The 18,179-nt window shown below is 43.7% G+C and overlaps 1 protein-coding gene across 3 annotated transcripts in view; it reads right to left on the reverse strand.

The window, feature by feature from the left end:
• The window catches only part of invs (inversin), a 351,132-nt gene that overhangs the window by 47,220 nt on the left and 285,733 nt on the right, over positions 1 to 18,179 (reverse strand). The gene's annotated exons all lie outside the window — the stretch shown is intronic.

The following is an 18,179-nucleotide window of genomic DNA, read 5'->3' on the forward strand; positions in this document are numbered from 1 at the left end:
TTAGACAGCTTTGTTTCAACAACAACTTGCATTTATATAGCACATTTATATAGTCCTAAGGCACTTCACGGGAGCATTATCAAATAAAATTTGACACTGAGCTACATAAGGAGATGTTAGGACAGGTGACCAAATGCTTGGACAAAGAGGTAGGTTTCTGTCCTTAACTCCAAATCCTTTATAAACAACAACGGCCACGAGTGACCACTTGAATCTGCACAGCTCCATTCATGACCACTTGGTTCAGCCAATTTTCACTCCAACTCGGATACTTGTCTCCTAGCTCATGCCTTCCTACATTTTGGACTAATCGATTATGTGGCACTGGATCAAAAGCCTTGCTAATATTTAATACATCACTTTCACAGAATTTCTATTGCCAAAAAGGTCATTTCCTGAAGGAATCTCAGTAAATTTGTTAAGCAAGACCTGCTTCCCACAAATCCATGCTGACTTCCTCTTGCTATATCATACCTATCTAGGTGTTTCAATATCTCTTCTTTCAGGATGCCTTGTAATATTTTACCCGGAACAGATGTTAGACTCACTGATTTGTAGTTCACTGGGTCATCTTTTTAAAGACTGGTGTTATGTTACCCGTTTTCCAATCCTAAGGCATTAATGATTCCCTAAAGATAGTGGCAAGGATGTAATCAATTTCATTAGCAATTTCTTTAAGTACTCTTACATTTAGTCCATCAAGGCATGTGCCTTGTATTCTTTTGACTTCCTTAGCCTATCAAATTTTCACTTCACACATTACATACTAGTTATGAGCCAGCTGTAATGCAAAGTTGCATATTTACCCACAATTTTGGTCATTAATACAAGTGCACGAAATGGAGGATTTCCCCAGAAGTTAAAGATTTGCCCTCCAATTGGCCATTTGAAAAAAATTCATATGGCAATTTCCACCCAGGGTCAGCAGTTGAGCTCTTGTCTCACTTATAAAAATGGTCATTGTTTCATAAATGCTCCTTTTTAAAGAAAATCATTCCTGTAGACCTTGTATAGAGTTTAAAAGTGGGGTCTCCTATTCAAACTTTTCTTGACCATCAAAATGATTATGGTCTGCATTACAAATAATTCACCCTGGTCAGAATGGGTTACATTTCAGAGAGTATTATCATACAGTCATAGAATAATACAGCACAAAAGGTGGCCATTTGGCCCATCGCGCCTGCTCTTTGAGAGAGCTATCCAATTAATCCCACTCCCCTGCACTTTCCCCGTAGCCCTGCAAATATTTCCCCTTCAAGTGTTTATCCAATTCCCTTTTGAAAGTTATTATTGAATCTGCTTCCACCACCCTCTCAGGCAGTGCATTCCAGATCATCATAACTTGCTGTTAAAAATTTTTTTTCCTCATCTCCCCTCTGGTTCTTTTACCAATTACCTTAAATCTGTGTCTTCTGATTATTGACCTTTTTGCCACTGGAAACAATTTCTCCTTATTTACTCTATCAAAATCCTTCATGATTTTGAACATCTCTAAGGTGATTGGCAAAAGAACCAAAGGTGACATGAGGAAAACTTTTTTACACAGCAAGTGGTTAGGATCTGGAATGCACTGCCCAAGGTGGTGCTGGAGGCAGATTCAATCATGGCCTTCAAAAAGGAACTGGATAAGTACTTGAAAGGAAAAAATTTGCAAGGCTACGGGGAAATGGCGGAGGAGTGGAATTAGCTGGATTTGGTGAACAAAGTTAGAGCACGTGGAATTGGGGGTAATATACTGGTATGGATTGAGAATTGGTTAACAGATAGAAAACAGAGTCGGAATAAACGGGTCTTTTTCAGCTTGGCAGACTGCGACTAGTGGGGTACCACAGGGATCGGTGCTTAGGCCCCAGCTATTCACAATCTATATCAATGATTTGGATGAGGGGATCAAATGTAATATTTCCAAGTTTGCTGATGACACAAAACTAGGTGGGAATGAGAGTTGTGAGGAGGATGCAAAGAGGCATCAAGGGGATATAGACAGGCCATGTGAATGGGCAAGAACATGGCAGATGGAATATAATGTGGAAAAATGTGAAGTTATCCACTTTGGTAAGAAAAACAGAAATGCAGAGTATTTTTTAAATGGTGAGAGATTGGGAAATATTGATGTTCAAAGGGACCTGGGTGTCCTTGTACATGAGTCACTGAAAGCTAACATGCAGGTGCAGCAAGCAGTTAGGAAGGCAAATGGTATGTTGGCCTTCATTACAAGAGGATTTGAGATCAGGAGTAAAGATGCCTTACTGCAATTTTATAGGGCCTTGGTGACACCGCACCTGGAGTATTGTGTACAGTTTTGGTAAGAAAGGATATACTTGCCATAGAGGGAGTGCAATGAAGGTTCACCAGACTGATTCCCGGGATGGCGGGATTATCGTATGAGGAGAGATTGAGTAGACTAGGCCTGTATTCTCTAGAGTTTAGAAGAATGAGAGGTGATCTCATTGAAACATTCAAAATTCTTACAGGGCTCAACAGGGTAGATGCAGGGAGGATGTTTCCCCTGGCTGGGGAGTCTAGAACCAAGGGGCCACAGTCTCAGAATAAGGGGTAGGCCATTTAGGACTGAGATGAGGAGAAATTTCTTCACTCAGAGGGTGGTTAATCTTTGGAATTCTCTACCCCACAGGGCTGTGGAGGCTCGGTCATTGAGTACATTCAAAACAGGGATCGATAGATTTCTAGATATTAAAGGCATCAAGGGGATGGTGCAGGAAAATGGCGTTGAGGTAGAAGATCAGCCATGATCTTGTTGAATGGTGGAGCAGGCTCTAGGGGCCAGATGGCCTACTCCTGCTCTTATTTCTTATGTTCTTACACTCTTGCATAGAGCCGGCATGGACTTGAAGGGCCAAATGGCTTCCTTCTATGCTGTAACCTTTCTATGATTCTATTGTGATAAAGAGGAGGTACCAGAAAGGCTAGCTGTACTTAAAGTAGATAAGTCACCCAGTCCGGATGGGATGCATGCTAGGTTGCTGAGGGAAGAAAGGATGGAAATTGCAGTGGTGCTGGCCATAATCTTCCAATCTTCCTTAGATATGGGGGTGGTGCCAGAGGACTGGAGAATTGCAAATGTTACACCCTTGTTCAAAAAAGGGTGTAAGGATAAACCCAGCAACTACAGGCCAGTCAGTTTAACCGTGGTGGTGGGGAAGCTTTTAGAAACGATAATCCGGGACAAAATTAATAGTCACTTGGACAAGTGTGGATTAATAAAGGAAAGCCAGCACGGATTTGTTAAAGGCAAATCATGTTTAATTAACTTGATTGAGTTTTTGATGAGATAACAGGGAGGGTTGATGGGGTAACAGAGAGGGTTGATGAGGGCAATGTGGTTGATGTTATGTATATGGACTTTCAAAAGGCGTTTGATAAAGTGCCACACAATAGGCTTGTCAGCAAAACTGAAGCCCATGGAATAAAAGGCAGTGGCAGCATAGATACAAAAGCAGCTAAGTGACAGGAAACAGAGAGCAGTGGTGAATGGCTGTTTTTCGGACTGGAGGAAGGTATACAGTGGTGTTCCCCAGGGTCGGTGATAGGACCACTGCTTTTTTTGATATATATTTAATGACTTGGAATTGGGTGTACAGGGCACAATTTCAAAATTTGCAGATGATACAAAATTTGGAAGTGTAGTAAACAGTGAGGAGGATAGTAATAGATTTCAAATAGACATAGACAGGCTGGTGGAATGGGCGGACACATGGCAGATGAAATTTAATGCAGAGAAGTGCGAAGTGATACATTTTAACAGGAAGAATGAAGAGAGGCAATATAAACTAAATGGTACAATTCTAAAGAGGGTGCAGGAACAGAGAGACCGGGGGAATATGCGCACAAATCTTTGAAGGTGGCAGGGCAGGTTGAGAAAGCGGTTAAAAAAGCATACAGGATCCTGGATTTTATAAACAGAGGCATAGAGTACAAAAGCAAGGAAGTTACGTTGAACCTTTATAAAACACTGGTTCGGCCACAGCTGGAGTATTGTGTCCAATTCTGGGCAGCGTACTTTGGGAAGGATTTGAAGGCCTTAGAAAGGGTGCAGAAAAGATTTACTAGAATGGTTCCAGGGGTGAGAGACTTCAGTTATGTGGATAGACTGGAGAAGCTGGGGTTGTTCGCCTTAGAGGAGAGAAGGTTAAGAGGAGATCATGAAGGGTTTAGATAAAGTAAATAAAGAGAAACTGTTCCCATTGGTGGAAGGGTCGAGAACCAGAGGACACAGATTTAAGGTGATTGACAAAAGAACCAAAGGCGACATGAGGAAAAACTTTTTTACGCAGCGAGTAGTTATGATCTGCAATGCGCTGCCTGAAAGGGTGGTGGAAGCAGATTCAATCATGGCTTTCAAAAAGGAATTGGATAAATATTTGAAGGGAAAAAATCTGCAGGGCTCCGGGAAAAGAGCAGGGGAATGAGACTAACTGGATTGCTCTTACAAAGAGCCGGCATGGGCACGATGGGCCGAATGGCCTCCTTCTGTGCTGTAACCATTCTATGATTCTGTTAAATCTCCCCTTAACCCTCAACCTTCGCTACTCTATGGATTACAACCCCAGGTTCTCTTTCCATGTAATTGAAGTCCTGTATCCCTGGTACCAGTCTAGTAAATCTCCTCTGCACCCCGTCTAAGCCCTTGACATCCTTCCTAAAGTGTGCTTCCCGGAATTGGACACAATATTCCAGCTGGGGCCTAACCAGTGATGTATTTAGGGGGTTAAATTGGTGAACCACCGAATCCGGGCCCGGGCATTGCAGTGCACGATTAGCCCGTGGCTGGTGGTACCTACGCAGCCAGCACGTTAGATTGGTACTGCAACTTCATTTACCTGATAAATGTGCAGCATGAAGCCCAAGCTGTGTTCGTCTCTCCATTTTCTCTACTGTCTCCACTTCTCACCAGCCCAAATCTCGGGTGGTTGCCCCCACCTCTTAAAGGCAGGCTGCACCTCTTTAAGGTAGCCTGCACCTCTTATTTGTAAAAAAATAAGGAACGGGTCCGCACGGAGTCTGAACGGAGATCAGACATCACACAGGCTAATCGTTCACCGCAATGCCCATAAAACACAGATGCAAGTCCCGTCCCTATGTTTACAAACTATTGAGTTATGTTAAAACATTGAATAAAGGTTGCGGACTACTAAATCCCTCATCCTCCAATTTGCACGCTAGACCTCACCAATCTGCCGATCTGAGTTTCTCCCAGGCCTGTGAGAGAGCGTGCACCAAAGTTCTCTGATGATGCACCAGAGGTGGTGCAAGAGGTGGACAGCAGGAGGGGCATCCTATTTTGACAGGAGGGCAAGAGGCCCTCCAGACATATGCTCCTGAGGCGTGGGAGGCAGTAGGAGACAAAGTCAATGCCAGGTGCATGGCACCACAAACATGGATGCAGTGCAGGAAGAAATTCAATGCTTTGACACGAGTAGTCAAGGTCAGTGAGGTCAACTGTCGAGTGGCATCTCCTGCCAACTGCACCACTAGCCCCATCCACTGCTCCACGTACTACATCCCCCCCCATCACCCACCTACCAACAAACTCTTTCAATCAGTACTCAACTCTTCCAATCAGATGCTTCCTCTCAACCTCACACATTACCACTGTTCCCAAGCTGCAGGTCACACATACTGGCAGCTATTCAACCATGACAGGCACATCAGCCAAACATCCTTCAGGATACACACCGACACACGTCCCACTTTCTTGCAGGAGAAGGTGGCACATTACAGGAGGCAGCAAGTGGCAGTGGCATTTAGTCCCTCAAGCTTGTTCCGCCATTCAATAAGATCATGGCTGATCTATGGCCTAACTCCATATACCCGCCTTAGCACCATATTCCTTAATACCCTTGGTTAACAAACATCTATCAATCTCAGACTTAAAATTAACAATTGAGCTAGCATCATCTGACGTTTGTGGAAGAGCGTTCCAAACTTTTCCCACTCTTTGGGCCCGATTTTAGCACCCGCTACCGGGTGCGTTCTCGGCGGGGGGGCCCCGAAAATTCCCAAATCCCGGAGCGGGACCGGATCGCGCCTCGATCCCGCCCACGTCCGGGTTCCGCGCTGACGTGCGGGGGTACGTGCGCAGCCCGCGCTGGTGGGAATCCCGCAGGCAATTAAAGCCAACGGGATGCCACTTGAGTGTATTTACTTTGGTTGTTCAGGTCATTAACTGACCTGATTAAGGGACTCTGTGTGATTTTGGATAAACATGGGACTGTTTCACACACTGGGGGAAACAGTCCCAGTTGAAATGGACGTGTTGCAGCCGTCAGCCTGTGGCAGCTGCAAGGGTCCATTTGACAGGTTGGGGGGGGGAGACCCTCAGCCATTGCAGGAGGCCGCTCTGTCATTTGGGACAAAGTTTGGCCTCCACCACCCTCCTCTTGATGGTCGAAGTCACCAACCTGCACACTTACCCCGGGGTCCGGAGACATGTACCTACCTTGCGGACCCCCTCAGATGTACATCTTGCGGATGGGGGCCGCCGTAGCTGCAGCCATGACCTCCTCGGAGGGCGAACGGCATCACCAGCCTCACCAGCCTCGCCATCCACGCTGTCCACCTCTGACACGTGGAGCTCCACAACAGAGTGCTGTGACACATCCACCTGTACAGCAGGAGGGAGGGCTACCGCAGAGAGAGATGAGTCGCAGAGGGCACTACCCTCGCCACACATTCCACAGACCGAGGCTCAGCCTCCTGGACCTCTCTGAGCAGCAGTGCACACGGAGGCTCAGAGTCACTCGACATGTCGCCGTGGACATCTGCAGCCTCTTTCATGCCGAGCTGCTCCTGGCTGGCCCGTGCACCATCTTCCTACCTGTCGCTGTCAAAGTCACCACTGCCCTCCCGAACTTCTGCTCCACAGCCTTCCAGGCTGCAACCGGGGACATACCCGATGTCTCTCAGTCGTCTGCGCAGAAGAGCCCTGCAAATACACCTACACCCACTCTGCAGTGACACACTGGGTGGCATCAGTGGTGGGTCCTCATAGGGATACCCAGGAGCGGGCATTATTGCACAAACCGGACAGGATTCGCAAAGACATGGCAGTCGTGGTGCCAATATAATGTGTGATGTGAGTTGTTCTTTAATTCAATAGAAGTAAGAACCATGACGAACCGTCAAACACCCTTGTGCATCCCCTTCATGCTCACGATACGTTTGCCTTACGCTGCCTACTGCACATATGTGATGCATGCCCTGTGGCTGCAGCACAGGTGGTGGCAGGTTGAGTGAGGCTGGCCGTGAGAGAGATGCACGAGAGGGTGAGTATGGGATAGAGCCATGAGATTGTATGAGGATTGGGTTGCGTGGTAGTGGCGGGGTGAGTACTCGCGAGATGAGTAGGTGCAGGTAAGTTGAGGATGAGGTTTGAGTGGGTATGAGGGGTCATGTGACAGAGTAGTGTTGGCAGTGCCGAAGGAGATGTGGGGTGGGGGCAGTGTTGTGGCAGGCGGAGTGTAGGGGAAAGACTACGTGTTCTCACTGTGGCTGACCTACTGAGGTCATTGGAGCGCCTCCTGCACTGTATGCAGGTGGGCGATATGTTGGTGGCGCAGGTGACCCCCTCTGCCACCTCGAGCCAGGCCTTCTTGGTGGCAGAGGTGGGCCGCTTCCTCCCGCCCGCCGGGGGGAAGATCTCTGTCCTCACCCCATCTAATGATACCTGGGATGAGGCATCATTAAACTGGGAGCAGCCTTCTCCCTGGGCTGCTCCATGCTGTAATTTTTGCTGTTTGTGGCAGCATCTGTCAGTGGAGGACTGCCCCTTTAAATAGAGCGCCTCCAGCTGACAGAGCTTACTGCGCATGCGCAGCCCGCCCGAGTCGCAGATCAGCATCGGGGAACCCGGAGGAGCAGGTAAGTGGATCCAATTAGTGTGTTGCCTGCTACGATCGCGCGGGCAACCCACTAATTTTCAACGCGCCCGCTGGCCTACCCGACGAGAACCCGCACCCCTGGTAAAATCGGGCCCTTTGCGTTTCCTAACTTCACCCCTGCAAGTCCTGGCTCTAAATGTTAGGCTATGTCCCCTAGTCCTAGTGTTCAAGTATAATAGACTTCCAAAAACAGGTACAAATGCATCAGCAGCCAGAAGCAATAATCCAGTAACTAACGTGTAAATCCTGCATGTTCCCTTTAAATAGCACCGGTGGGGGGTCCTCCAGGCCGTCTAGACATGTTTAGCTGGTCGTGATTAAGGCAGTGCGTTGCCTGCAGCGTTAAGTGACAAAATGGTGTCTATGCCTTTAAATCAGCGTTGCACACTGATCTAACTCACATTCTCCTTACTTTACATGCTGCTAGCATTCATTAGCTTTGCCTGCGCAAACCCCTTTACCAAGATGGCATCCGGCGCACGTCACGCTAGAAGCATGCGCGTGCATCCTGGATGCCATTTTAGAACTTTGGGAGGCCACGTAGCGCTGTAACAATGGGTGCTCCATGGCCAAATTTCTAGCCTTAGTGTTTGAATTTTTTACAGACTGTAACATCACTACTGATGTTGTAGGTCTAGAGAAATATTGTAAAAATTATTTTTAAAAATTCAGCACTGAAAGGGTTTGAAGTAAAATTGATATCCTTGATATGAAGCAAACACATTTAGGATCACTATGGGAACTCGATGAACTACAATGTGGCGAGGCAGCTTTTACTGTATACAGCATGCTTAAAAGTTTTAGGCCAAAGAAGATCAAACAACAAATGACAGGATCTCCCTGGAGCTGTCCTATGTGGAATAAATATGCACATGAATCATTTCCCTTGTGTTGTTTGCTACTATTATAAAAATGTGAATTGAAAAGCACAGCTGTTCTGCTGCAATTTGAAAAGAATTCCTAGAAATCTCTGTAGACATTTATCAATGGGTAATAATGAATGCCATTTCATACATCTGGGTACAACATGCAAACTGAATTGTCCTGCTTCCATCCTTTAACTGTCTTCATCTGAGTGTGTTTCACTTTTCTGATATGTACATCATATGACTTTGGAATAAATTCATAATTAACAGAAACTTAGTTTAGATTTAAAGTGGAACTTAATTCCTACAGTCTTGGAAGAATAAAAACCAAAATGGGTTTTGGGAGTTTGGACTTGCATATGGTTTTCAATATATTCAGCCATAAAAGATAGTTTAGATATGGTCCAACTTTGGCTCGGATTACATGCAAAGCTATTTCTTCAACCCTGATAGATTTCTTTTTTAAAAAGTTTTAAGAAACGTTATTTTGTTTTGTTGCTGTAGTTTATTTACTGAGAGTCCTTCTTTACACATCACAGCAGTTCACTATTTGGCAGGGTTTAAAGTCAATGGTTGTGAAAGGTTACTGCAGTCAATGTGCATCAGCAAAGTGACCTGAAGCAGTCTAAAACTCTTTACAGTACCATGCACATATAAAAACAATACTCTGAATACTTGGGGAAATCAGATTTAGATTTCCCAGACAAAGTTACTGGAAGTCATGTTTTATATAACCACAGCAGGACAATAAAAGGGAAACTGAAACAGTACACATTCCCTGGGAGTTTCTAATGAAAATTAGTGACAAGTTTCTTAAATTGGACCATTGCAAAAAACCAGTATGTCTACTGGTTTATACTAGGATAAAACACAAGAGGATCTTGTAAAGTACAATGTTAGCATATGCATAGCAGCTATTAGATAATAAAGCACCACCTTATGCTTCCCTTACTCAGTGCGTAAATGTACCAACTAGCCTTACTAACTAGGAATACCCTAGATTTATACTCTGATCTGTGTTGAGTTAGCTGATCTCATCCAGAGTGGCAATAGGGGCACTACAATTGGCCTCAGTGCCGTGGGCTATGGAGAGAAAAAAATCAGCTCGAGTTCCCACTCCTGACGCTATCTAGTGACTTCTGCTGGAAAATGTATATGTGGTCATTAGTGAGGATAGGATCAGGCTCAGCTGTGGTACCCCAATGGTTGAATGTCCTATTAATATTCACACATGCCTCACTCATAAACAATGGTTATTTAGGCAAGATGGTGGAGGGCTGCAGGTACAAATGCAACATAACCCAGCAATATCAGTGCCTTCAGAACAGGAAGGGAGAGAACTAAGGACCTTCGCACAAATGCACCACTCTAAATCTTATTTTCCAATTTAATTTCAGATTTAATTATATAGATTAAGATTAAAAGCTACTACAATTTAGTCAAAAGACAAATTAAAAGTGGTTTACATATGTTTTCAACGATCAGGGCAGGTCCCCCAATTTTACATTTATTAATGTATATGTATACATTGAAGAGTAAAGCTATCTCATTTAGTGTGGAAACTAACCCATAACAACTGTGGGTGCACAGTTCGAACAAGATCACAGTGGCATAGGCACAATATTTTTTGGGGGTATTTGCAGATGAACTTGCCGGACCAAACATATCTACTTCAGAAGGTCTATTTTCAAAAATGAATTCGGAATACGGTTCAAAGAGAAATATTACTTCCATTAATCTGACAATTCAAATAAAACAAATAAAAATAAACAGTTGTTGGACAAAAACTCTAAAACATGAAGTCCAAGCGTTGGTTATGTGTCGCTAATCTATCAATAACTTTGCTACTATTCACTGCAATGTCTCAGTGAACATTTAGAAACATAAGCCCAACTAATCAGTTTTCGCTTGTCGACTTGTGGAACTGAATAGCTCTGGTTGTTTCTGTGTTCTATTAGTTGACCTAAGGTTCCTACTTTCGAAAGAAGAAGTGGTCCAATTAAAAAAAAATCATAGAAATTTCCAGGTGTCTTTTGATCATCACGACCCTGCAAGACCAGTTGCGGATTGATCCACTAATGCTTTTGTTTATAAATAAAAGTAGCCATTTGCGGATCAGGGATCTGAACACTTTAGTGATATTTTTACACATTAGATGGTTGTTCTGAAACTCCTGCAGTGAGCATAGCGACAGTTAAATGTCACCAAAAGCACAAAACCAGAAAGCTAATCTCACTGGTCAACATGCAGTTGCAGAGCAAAAAATGGACACTGGCACATCTCAAAATTACTGACACACTTGTACAGCAAACAAGTATAAATGCCTTCAGAACTGATAAATAATGAACACTACCCTCACTTTGCATTTTAAATTGACAGGCAATGGGGTTGCCTTAATTTGGAAACTTTTAATCACTCAGTTTAGATAGTCAATTGTGAAGCTTTGGTAATTTGGAACAAGCTCCTTGAAAAATCAGCAATAGGTATGTGTCAGCTTGTTGGTGTTTCAAGAGAAAAATCAGACATTTTGTCAGTGTTAACCAATCAGATCAGTTGGATGATGGAACGGACGGCAGATGTTACTTTATTCCACTTCTGGTAGCACATGAACTTGAGGCATAAAGGTTTTAACACCAGCTGGTGGCAGTTACAGTTGTGATTTAATATTTATCCCTAAGAAGTAATTTACAATAACATGCATTTACATAGCATCTTTAACATAGACAAACGCCTCAAGTTGCTTCACAGGGATATAAGGAAAAAATGGATTATGAGGTGTCCAAAAGTTTGGTCGAAGAGATGGCTTTTAAGGAGGGTCTTAAAGGCGGGGAGGAGGGGTTTAGGGTGGGAACTCCAGAGAGTGGGGCGTAGGCGGCTCAAGGCATAGCCATCAATGGTCAGGCGAAGGGAGGGGGGATGCACAAGGCCACAGTCAGAAGAATGGAGAGTTCGGGGGTGGGTGGGGGGGTTGTAGGACTTGAGGAAGTTACAAAGATAGGGAGGGGCAAGGCCATGAGCAACAAAAACACGAAAATGAAAATTTTAAATTTGAGGGATTGGGGGACCAAGAATCAACGTAGGTTGATGGACAGGAAAGATGGATAAGCGGGACTTGGTTTGGGGATGGAATACAGGCAGCAGAGGTTTGGATGAACTGAAGTTTACAGAGGGTGGAGAATGGGAGGCTGGCCAGGAGAGCACTGGAATAGTTGAGTCTGGAGGTGACACACGATGCATGAGTGTTCCATAAGAACATAAGAAATAGGAGCAGGAGTAGGCCATATGGCCCCTTGAGCCTGCTTCGCCATTCAATAAGATCTTCAATCTCAACACCACTTTAGCACCCTGTCCCCATATCCCTTGATTCTGTTTGTGTCCATCGATCTCAATCTTGAATATACTCAACGACTGAGCATTCACAGCCCTCTGGGGTACAGAATTCCAAAGTTTCACAACCCTCTGAGTGAAGAAACTTTTCCTCATCTCAGTCCTGAGAGGGGGTGCAACGAAGGTTCACTACATTGATTCCTGGGGTGAGAGGGTTGTCCTATGAGGAGGGATTGAGTAGAATAGGCCAAATTCTCTGGAGTTTAGAATTATGAGAGGTGATCTCATTGAAACGTATAAAATTCTTAGAGGACTTGACAGGGTAGATGCTGAGAGGCAATTGGGACTAGCTTAGTGGTATAAACTGGGCGACATGGACATGTTGGGCCGAAGGGCCTGTTTCCATGTTGTAACTTCTATGATTCTATGATTCTATGAATTGGCCGACCCCTTATCTTGAGACTATGATCCCTAGTTCTAGACTCTTCAGCCAGGAGAAACAGCCTCTCAGCATCTACCCTGTCAAGTCCTCTAAGAATTTTATACGTTTCAATGAGATCACCTCTCATAATTCTAAACTCCAGAGAATTTGGCCTATTCTACTCAATCCCTCCTCATAGGACAACCCTCTCACCCCAGGAATCAATGTAGTGAACCTTCGTTGCACCCCCTCTCAGGCAAGTATATCCTTCCTTAGGTAAGGAGACCTAAACTGTACACAGCATTCCAAGTGTGGTCTCACCAGAGCCCTATATAGTTACAGCAAGACCTCCCTTTTCTTATACTCCAACCTCCTTGCAATAAAGGCTAACGTACCATTTGCCTTCCTTATTGCTTGCTGTACCTGCATATTAACTTTCTGTAATTTCTGTACAAGGACAACCAAATCCCTCTGAATACCAACATTTCTTAGTCTTTCACCTTTTAAAAAATATTCTGCTTTTCTATTCTTCCTACCAAAGTGGATAATTTCACATTTCCCCACATTATACTCCATCTGCCACCTTCTTGCCCACTCACTTAACCTGTCTATATCCCTTTGCAGACTCTGTGTCCTCCTCACAGTTTACTTTCCCACCTAGCTTCGTATTGTTAGCAAACTTGGATACATTACACTCAGTCCCCTCATCTAAGTCATTAATGTAGATTGTAAACAGCTGAGGCCCAAGCACTGATCCTTGCTGCACCCCACTAGTTACAATCTGCCAACCTGAAAATGACCCATTTATTCCTACTCTTCGTTTTCTGTCCATTAACCAATCCTCAATCCTTGCTAATATATTACCCCCAATCCCATGAGCCCTAATCTTGTGCAACAACCTCTTGTGTGGCAACTTATCGAATGCCTTTTGAAAATCCAAATATACTATATTCACCCTGCTAGTTACACCCTCAAAAAACTTTAATAGATTTGTCAAACATGATTTCCCTTTCATAAAACCGGGTTGACTCTGCCTAATCATATTATGATTTTCTAAGTGTCCTGTTATTATGTCCTTAATAATAGATTCTAGCATTTTTCCTACGATTGATGTCAGGCTAACTGGCCTACAGTTCCCTGTTTTCTCTCTTCCTCCTTTCTTGAATAGCGGGATTACATTTGCTACCTTCCAATCCACAGGGACCATTCTGGAATCTAGGGAAATCTGGAAGATCAAAACCAATGCATCCACTATCTCTGCAGCCACCTCTTCTAAAACCCTAGGTTGTAGGCCATCAGGTCATGGGGATTTGTCGGCTTTTAGTCCCATTAATTTCTCTAGTACTTTTTCTTTACTAATTTTAATTACTTTAAGTTCCTCACTCTTATTAGACCCTTTGTTCCCCACTATTTCCGGTATGTTTTTTGTGTCTTCTACTGTGAAGACAGATATAAAATACTTGTTTAACATCTCTGCCATTTCCTTATTCCCCATTATAATTTCTCCTGCCTCTAAGGAACCCATGTTTACTTTCGCTAATTGCTTCCTTTTTACATACTTGTAGAAGCTCTCACAATCTGTTTTTATAATTTTTGCTAGTTTATTCTCATTCTATTTTCTCCCTCTTTGTCAATTTCTTGGTCATCCTTTGCTGATTTCTAAAACCCTCCCAATCTTCAGGCTTACCACTCTTTTTGGCAACATTGTAAGAACATAAGAACGTAAGAAATAGGAGCAGGAGTAGGCTATACGGCTCCTTGAGCCTGCTCCGCCATTCAATCAGATCATGGCTGATCTTCAACCTCAACTCGCTTTCCTGTCCGATCCCCAAATCCCTTGATTCCCCTAGAGTCCAGAAATCTATCTATCTCAGCCTTGAATATACTCAATGACTCAGCATCCACAGGCCTCTGGGGTAGAGAATTCCAAAGATTCACAACCCTCTGAGTGAAGAAATTCATCCTCGTCTCAGTCGACCACTTATCCTGAGACTATGCCCTTTAGTTCTAGACTCTCCAGCCAGGGGAAACAACCTCTCAGTATCTACCCTGTCAGATAATTGTAAGCCACTTCTTTTAATCTAATCCTATCCTTAACTTCTCTAGTTAGCCATGGTTGGATCACTTTTCTCATAGGAGTTTCTATTCCTCAAAGGAATGTATATTTGTTGAGAATTATGATTTATTTCTTTAAATGTTCACCATTGCTTATCTACCGTCATATCTCTTAATCTAATTTCCCAATCTACCTTAGCCAACTTGCCCCTCATATCTACATAATTGGCCTTGTTTAAATTTAAGCCCCAGTTTTGGACTTAACTATATCACTGTCAAACTCAATATGAAATTCTATCATATTATGATCACTCTTCCCCCAAAGGATCCTTTACTATAAGATTACTAATTAACTCTGTCTCATTACACAATACTAGATCTAAAATAGCCTGTTCCCTAGTTGGTTCCTCAACATATTGTTCTAGAAAACTGTCTCGAATGCATTCCATGAACTTGTCCTCCAAACTACATGTGCCAATTTGATTTGCCCAGTCTATATGAAGATTAAAGTCCCCAATGTTTATTGCATCGATCTTGTTACATGCTCCTCTAATTTCCTGATTTATACTCTGTCCAACAGTATAACTACTGTTAGGGGCCTGTAAACCACTCCCACCAGTGTTTTCTGCCCCTTGTTTTTCTTAGCTCCACCCATACTGATACTACATCCTGATTTTCTGAGCTAAGATCCTTTCTCACTGCTGCCTTTACCACATCCTTCATTATCAGGGCTACCCCACCCCCCACCCCGCCTTTTCCATTTTGCCTATCTTTTCTAAAAGACAAGTATCCTGGAATATTTAGCTCCCAACCTTGGTCACCCTGCAACCATATCTCAGTAATGGCTACTAGATCAAACCCATTTATCTATATTTGTGCCATTAATTCATCAGCAGCAGATGGACTGAGGCAGGGGTGCAGGCGGATGATGTTACATAAGTAGAAGTAGGCGGTCTTGGTGATGAAGTGGGGGTGGGGCATAGCAAGAATAGATCCTTGGGAGACTCCAGAGATAATGATGCAAGGGTGGGTAGGAAAGCCATTGGTGGAGATACTCTGGCAACAATCAGATAGTTAAGTGTGGCATTAAGCAAGAATATTCTCACCGAGCTGTACAACAGAGGAAAGGCATTGGAGCAGGATGGTGTAGTCACCCGTGTTGAGGCCACAGTGTGGGTGAGGAGGGATAATGCACCATGATCACAGTCACAGAGGATGTCATATGTGACTTTTATTGGGGCCATTTTGCTGCTGTAGAAGGAGTGGAAACCCATTTGGAGAGATTCAAACAAGAAGTTGCAGGAAATATGGGCATGGATTTCGGAGGTGACAACAAATTCAAGGACTTTGGAGAGGAACGGAAGACTGGAGATGTGGTGGTAGTTTGCAAGAAGAGGGTGGGTTTTTTGAGAAGGGGAGTGATTACAGCAGATTTGAAAGAGAGGGGGACAGTACCTTAGGCAAAGAAACCATTTACAATATCAGCTAGCATGGGGGTCAGAAAGGGAAGTTGGGTGGTTAGAATATTAGTGGGAATGGGGTGAACGGAGTAGGCAGTGGATCTCATGGACGAGATGAGCTCAGAGACGGCATCAGGAGAAATAGGAGAGAAACTAGAGAGAGATGTGGGTTCAGGATTATGGTAGAGGGAAAACTAGGGGAAGGTTTGGCTTGGTGGGCAAAGGGAAAAGGGGAAGCAGGAGAGTCAACTGAACAGATGGTCTCAATCTTAGTGACAAAGAAGTCCATGAGCTCCTCACGGATTGGAGGTGTGGGTGGAGGGGGCAGGGGAGAGGGGTTTAAGGTTGGTAGTGGAGAAAAGAAGCTGGGGGTTACCTTTGCGCTCCAGGATGATGCTGGAGTAGTGGGTAATTTTGGCAGAGGAGAATGAGGCACAATAATGCTTGACGTGGTCCAGGTAGATCTGCTGATGGATGGTTAAACCAGTTCTGTGCCAGATACACTCAAGTCTGCACCCCTTTTACACTTTAGTTTGGATTCCCTCATTTTGGCAATTTCTCCTTTTTCTGTCTTTCCATGTTATGATTTGTTCTTTATTATCTTTTCCTGTTTGACCTCTTTCAACTTTTTACCTCTTTATTCCTTACGTAAACCTAAAGCTTACTTTCCCATCCAAGTGGCCAGTTCCACAGTCTTGCTTTTCGTCCCCCCCACCACCTCCACCTTCCATATTAGTTTAAATCATCCCTTCAGCTCTAGTTCACCCCCTCCCTGTACACAAGGATAGTGGTTGTGGCTCTGTTCAGGTGTAAACAATCCCATTGGTGTAGCTCATTCCTGCCTCAGAAATTATTTCAATGGTCCTGGAAACTTAACTTTTTTCTTCTACACCACATCTCTAGCCATCCATCTATTTCTCTAATCTGTCTGTTCCTATACTGGCTATCATTTGGCATTTCAGTAATCCTGAGATAATTCCTTCGAGGTCCTGCTTCTATTACCTAAAATGAGCAATAAGTGAATAAATACATACATGGTCTGGTACTGATTCACACAGGCTAGGGAAGGCCCAGGTTCAATCCATAGTCTGTGCTGAATTGTTGGTCCCATGGGGACTAGAAGTGGTGGCAGTATAATTGACAATTTCCCCTTGTTTGATCTTGCCAAGATAGGATTCCTGCTCCTGATCACTAACCAGCGACCCCCTGCATGTAGACAGTGGGTGAGGACAGATTTGGGCTCAGCTGCAATGTTCCTCCTGGCCACATTGTTTTCTGACACTCAAAGTCCACAATCACATAGAATGACTGCTTGGGTTAAGAATGGAGGAGTGCTGACAGTCATGGAACAATAGCCCAGCATGAGTCACTGTCTTCAGGAGAGGAAAAGAGGGATAAAAGGGGAAAAAATTAGAGAGAGATAGGAGAAGAATTATTATAATACTCTAATATTCCTCCACATTTGATTTAATATGCATAGTTTATATTCCCATGTTATACACCATTTATCATACACTCCCATTGCCCACATTATTTAATTCCGGGGTTTTGAAGAAGGGACCAGACTTAAAATGTTAACTTGTCTATTCTCTTCACATATGTTGACTGACCTGCTCAATGTTTCCAGCATTTTCTGTTTCTGTTTCAGACTTGCAGCATCTTTAGTATTTTAATTTTTCTTAATTAATTCCATATTGTGAGATTTTGCCCAGACCATTCCATATCAATACTGGTCTACAGCCAAGAAATGAGGAATGCACAGAGAGACCCATGATGACTTTCTTTCAACCACTTGAGAAGGACTTCATCTCCACATGGAGTCTTGTTTTGACCACATAGCTGAGATTGGAAAACCATCATGTGAGAAATTGAGGAGGTATGCAGTAAACTCTGTGGCGTAGCATGTTGGAGTATTACCACACAGCTTTAGCCAGCACCACTCCTTATAATATGCTTTCTGTACAGTTTTCAAAAAAACATTGTAAAGTAAGTGTACGACAAAATTTCTGGAGCATTATAATTTTTCAGAGAAATCTGATATGTAGGCAGGACTTTGTTGTCTCCCCTCACCTAAGTTACACTTTGGATGCTGCGACTGCTGTTATCACAGTAGATATTTGGAAAGCCCTTTTGCCATGCAGCCTTCCTA

The sequence above is a fragment of the Heptranchias perlo genome, chromosome 2 (genome assembly GCF_035084215.1).
Source record: "Heptranchias perlo isolate sHepPer1 chromosome 2, sHepPer1.hap1, whole genome shotgun sequence".
NCBI classification, from domain to species: Eukaryota; Metazoa; Chordata; class Chondrichthyes; order Hexanchiformes; family Hexanchidae; genus Heptranchias; species Heptranchias perlo.